The sequence below is a fragment of the Capsicum annuum genome, chromosome 9 (assembly GCF_002878395.1).
Source record: "Capsicum annuum cultivar UCD-10X-F1 chromosome 9, UCD10Xv1.1, whole genome shotgun sequence".
Taxonomy (NCBI): domain Eukaryota; kingdom Viridiplantae; phylum Streptophyta; class Magnoliopsida; order Solanales; family Solanaceae; genus Capsicum; species Capsicum annuum.
The window spans coordinates 174307565-174313564 of record NC_061119.1 but is presented as its reverse complement, the minus strand read 5'-3'; positions in this window follow the sequence as shown (position 1 = coordinate 174313564).

Sequence of the window (6000 nt, the reverse complement as noted above, 5' to 3'; positions counted from 1 at the left end):
GGCATTAGGAATGTTTCTCTTTCTTATGTTCTATTTCGGGATATAGAGTCTAGGGTCATGGCATTTATCTAACTCTTAGTCTGCTCATGTTTTAGATCATGCCTTCCTAAAGATCTAATGGTCATACAAATACTTTCGGGCCCTCTGTCCTACCTGAGGATAATGTGGATGAAACTCAACCTGCTTATAGAGTGCAGATCCGGTCTAGGGTCCTTACTCCTGATTGTGCTACTCCACTAAGGGTTTTGCCAGTCCCTACTAGTCCTTCCCCAATTGGTGACACTCATGCTCAGTCACCTCAGGGGATATCTCTAATGTGAAGTTCTGTTGGTCCATTCATCATCTTTCTTAATTAGTAACTTCTCAATCTTATTAGTTTGGTCCTGTTGGTTCTGCAGTGGTTTTATCTAAGGTTACTCGGGTTGTGCAGTTTATGAGATTGAATCCTAACCCTTCGTAAGCTCTAAGGTTAAGGATGGTCCTCAACGTTTTATTTATGATATAGAGAAGATATTCAGGGTAATGCATGCTACTAATTCTGAGGGTGTGGAGTTTGTTGCATACTAGTTGAAGGATGTAGCTTAGCAGTGGTATGAGGAGTGGGAGCCGCTAAGAAGTGATAATATGAATCTAGCTTTATCGGATGAGTTTTCTGGTACTTTTCTTGATCGTTTCTTTCCATAAGAGTTGAGGAAGGCTACGGCAGAAGAGTTTACAAAATTGAGTCAAAGTAAGATGAGTGTGAAGCAATATGCCCTAAAGTTCCATTAGTTGTCTCGTTATGCTCCAAAGTTGGTGTATAATATGATTGCTATAATGAGGAAGTTTGCTTCAAGTTTGTCTCGTGGATTGGTATTAGAGTGTAAGGCTGTGATGTTGAATAACGATGTGGATTTCTCCAGGCTCATGGTTTAAATACAGCAGATAGAGGATGAAAAGAAGAGATAGGTGGAGATAAGGGACAGATAGAATAAGAAGTTCAGGTACTCAGAGTAAGGTAGAGGTCAACAAGCTAGTAGGAGAGATGATAGATAGTAGAGAAAAAACAAAACTTGTCAAAATTCTAGTTCATATTCTTTTGCTAGTGCTCCTAACCCGAAGCCATTAGGTGATCATTGTTTTCAGATGAATAATGGTCCTAAGGCACAAGGTGCCCAGTCTCATATTAGTGGAGCTCAGTCAGCCCCACCATATCCTCCTTGTAGATTTTATTGTCAGCTTCACCTAGGTTACTATGATGAAATGAGAAATCGGTGATTTAATTATGGTCAACTTGTCACATACAGCAAGACTATCCCGCATCTAAGGTAGCAACTAAAGCTAATAAGGCTCCGATCACCACTTCTTCGACTTCTACGCCAAAGGGTGCTATATCTAGTACCGGTACTAGCCAAAATTTTCTCTATGCTCTTACTACTAGTCTAAAATTTGAGGTATCTCCTGATGTTATTATCAGTACGTTACAGCTTTTCTCTTGAGATATGTATTATTTGCTTGATTCGGGGTCTAACATTCCTATTATAACCCTTTATATGGCTGTGTATCTTGGTTTTGGTCCCAAATGTATTTCTGACCCTTTTTCTGTGTCAACTCTGGTGGGTGATCCAGTAGTTACTAAAAGAATCTATAGTGGTTGTGTGGTGCCCATCTTTCATAGGGAGACATTAGTGGATTTGGTAGAGCTTGATATGGTAGATTTTGATGTAATATTAGGGATTGATTGGCTTCGCTGTTATGCTTTGCTGGATTGTAGGACTCGAAAGATCAGTTTCCAGTTCACTAATGAACTGGATTAAATGGGAAGTTTATTTCTTATCTTAGAGTTGAGAAGTTGATCTCTAAGGGGTGTCCCTATCACCTAGTTCAGGCTAAGGATTCTAGTTCTGAGGGCCCCTCTTTGCAATCTGATCCTATTCTTAATGAGTTTTCTAAAGTGTTTCTCGAGGACCTTCTTTGTATTCCTCCTGATACGAAAATATACTTTAGGATAGATCTTCTACCGAATACTGCTCCTATATATATTGCTCCTTATAGAATGTCTCTGGTAGAATTAATAGAGCTAAAAGAACAGTTAAAAGATCTCCTTAATAAGGGCTTCATTCTTTCTAGTATTTCACTATGGGGTTCCCCCATGATTTTTATACGTAAGAAATATGGTATCTTCATATGTGTATAGATTATCAGCAATTGAATAAGGTTACAGTGAAGAATAAGCACCCTCTTCCTAGGATTAATGATCTTTTCGACTAGATTTAGGGTGCTAGATGTTTTTCTAAGATTAACCTTTATTAGGGTTATCATCAGTTGAAGATTTAGGAAATTAATATTCCTAAGACTGCTTTCCGAACCCGATATGGTCATCACGAATTCCTAGTTATGTCATTTGGGTTAACTAACACTCCGACTGCTTTTATAGATCTTATGAATCGGGTATTTAGATAGTTTTTGGATCTGTTTGTGATAGTGTTTATTGATGATATCTTGGTGTATTCTGAGATTAAGGAGGATCATACCAAATGTTTTGAATTGTATTGTAGACACTTAAGGATCAAAGGTTGTTTGCTAAATTTTTAAAGTGTGAGTTTTCGTTAAATATTATGACTTTCCTTGGGTATGTTGTTTCTAGTGGGGGGATCAAGGTGGATCTGAAAGAATTTGAGGCAGCTAAGAAGTGGCCTAGACCCATGACTCTAATATAAATTCAAAGCTTTTTAGGTTTTGCTGGGTATTATAAGAGGTTTGCAGATATCTTTTCGACTATTACTGCTCTGCTGACTATGACATGAGTCTCCACTACCATCTAGGTAAAGCCAATATGGTTGTTGACGATCTTAGTAGGTTGTCCATGGGGAGCTTATCTCATGTGGATGGGAGAAGAAAGGATTGGTGAAGGATATTCACCAATTGGGTAACTTGGGAGTTCTTATTTTGGACTCCAAGGATAGAGCTGTGATTGTTCAAGAAGTGGTTAAGACATCTTATGGTACTGAAGTGAAAGAGAAGCAGGCTTGAGATCCTATACTTATGCATATTAAGAAAGATGTGGGTGAACAAAAGGTTATGGCCTTTGAGATTGGCGGTGATGGTATCTTGAGGTACCAAGGCAGGTTGTGCGCTCCTAACATTGATGGGCTGTGAGAAAGGATTTTGGTTGAGGTTCACGAGTCTCAGTATATAGTTCATTTGAGTTTAACAAAGATATACTATGACTTGAAGAAAATCTATTGATGGAGCAATATGAAGAAGGATATAGCAACTTTCGTGGCTAAGTGTATAGTCTGTCAACAAGTGAAGGTAAAGCACTTGAGGCCTGGTGACATGTCTCAAGAGATAGAGTTTCTCCTATGTAAGCGGGATATTATTAATATAGATTTCATTACAGGTCATTCGCAGTCTCGCAATCAGTATAATTCGATTTGGGTCATTGTGTATAGGATAAATAGGTCTGCTTACTTCTTGCCTGAGAGGACTAATTACTTCAGATAGGATTATGCTAAGTTATTCATAGAGGAGACAGTTAAATTGTATGGAGCGCCGATTTCCATCATTTCAAATCGAGGTACGTAATTCTCTTCTCACTTTTGGCATTTGTTTTAGAAAGGTTTGGGGACTAAGGTGAACCTTAGCACTACTTTTTACCCTCAAATGGATGGACAAGATAACGGACTATTCAAACATTGGAGGATATTCTAAGGGCTTGCGTGATTGACTTTAAGGGAAGTTGGATGGATCACTTACTTTTTATTGTGTTCGCATATAATAATAGTTATTATTCGTGTATTCAAATGGCTCCATTTGAGGCTCTTTATGGCAGAAGATGTAGGCCTCTTATTGGGTAGTTTGAGGTTGGTGAGACTAGTTTATTTGGTCCTGATTTGGTTCACCAAGCCATGGAGAAGGTGAAGGTAATTAGACAAAGACTTAAGACTTCCCAAAGTCGCCAAAAGTCCTATGCGAATGTAAGGTGAAGGGTTTTGGAGTTTGAAGTAAGCGATTGGGTTCTCTTGAAAGTCTCTCCTACAAAAGGAGTGGTGAGCTTTGTAAAGAAGGGGAAGCTCAGTCCCCGTTATGTTGACGCAAATAAGATTTTTAGGAGAGTTGGGAATGTTTCTTATGAGTTGGATTTCTCTCGAGTATGGGTTCCATTTATCCAGTTTTCCACGTGCAATATTGAAGAAGTGTGTGGGTAATCCTTTTTTGGTTGTCCCTGTGGAGAATGTTGGTATTTTGGATTCCTTGTCGTATGAATAAGTCTTGGTCGAGATATTGGATAGGCAAGTCTGTAGACTGAGGACTAAGGATATAGCTTGAGTGAAAGTCCTTTGTAGGACTCAAAAAGTGGACTAAGCTACTTGGAAGCTGAAGAAGACATGAAGTCCAAATATCCATCCCTATTCCCCGCATTGGATGAAAATGCTTGGGGTATGATTTTTGTTCTCTTTGTTGTGTCCTTTTGAATTTATCGCTTGGGTATGTGTGCTTCTTTTTGGTTATCGCGCTAATAGGTGCCTTGACTCCTCATTCAGGGACGAATGACCCTTAGGGGAAGGGGGTAATATAATACCCCAAGTTTTGGACAGTGAAAAATTCTTGAATTTTACCCTCACTACCTAGGTAACGACTCAAATGATGAGTATTACCCACTTGTCTCGAGTCATAGGGTTTCTTTCATTGTCCAACCAGTGAGGTTTCCTTAGGATTCTGTCTTGATCACAATTTGGCTGTCACGAGGTGTAGGGTGACGTCGCAAGTTATAGGGTGTGACTATGACTATAATAATGAGAGGTCAGGGTTTGGGGTCCCAAGCTAAGAGTCTTGGTAACTACTCTTGACTAGTGACCACAAGTCGCTACCTGACCCGTAGCGATAGGGCGTTATTTATCTACTAGTCTTCATTATGGACAGTATGGTCTTTTTCTTCTACCCCAAACATTACCACAACTTAAAACCCTTCCTTTGGCCCTATTTCCATCAGGTTACATAACATGAACACTACTTTTTCTCTCTAAACTCCCAATTAAGAACAAGCTAGGGTTTCAAGGAATTAAGCACCTAAGGTTCAAATTGTGGTTCCCTCTCAAAATTCTAGGTGTTTTCAGGCATATATCTCTTCCCTAAGTTGGTTTTTCATATAGGCAAGTGTTTAATCATTGTTTATGTGATTTTAAATTGTGGGTTTGGAATAATGGTTTGAGGGTTTTGAATAGTTGTTACTTGATTGGTTTTTCCATGGTTTGGAATTGTTATTCACTTGTGGTTTTTGAACTAATTGAATGCATGGTCATGGTGAATGGGACAGGGGTCATGGATTCCCCAAAATTATGGGTTTTGGTTTGGAACTGCAATTAACCTCAATCCACTTGCATAGTTGATTTTGAAATATGGACAATTACATAGTTTTCCTTACGTTACAAAACTATTTCATTCCATTGATGGCTAAAAGGATAAAAATAGTTTTGGAAGGCCTTGGTGGCCATGGTTTGATTTTGAATAGTTCTGAAAGGCATTGGTTGACACGACCCAAAACTGGTCCATGTTGCATGCGAACCTCAAGCCCACATGAATCGGAGGTCGCCCAATAACCCATCACAATCATCACATCAATCATAAGGGTCGGGAAGATTCCGGCCATAAATTGAGATAGCTGAAAACATCCTACAAGTCATAACTTAAAAAGTGTCTAACCATTTCAGAAATATCAATACACTAGCTGACATACCCAAGTCCACAGTCATCCACAATACCTCTATTCAAACTGAAGTTTAGAAATATTTATATGTCGGGACAAGCCCCTGACAATAGCCAAACCAGTCAAATTAAGACTAAGTCTAAAAATAAGGGACCAAGAATAAATATCATCCAACATAAGGAAGCTCACCACTCCGTAGTTAATGCACAAACTACTTTGATCACTTAATCACTGTGCAGGAAGAGAAGATGATGCTCCAACCCCTAGGTCGCATGGGGTCATAGCATCCGAGATGGTTAGCAGTTGGAATG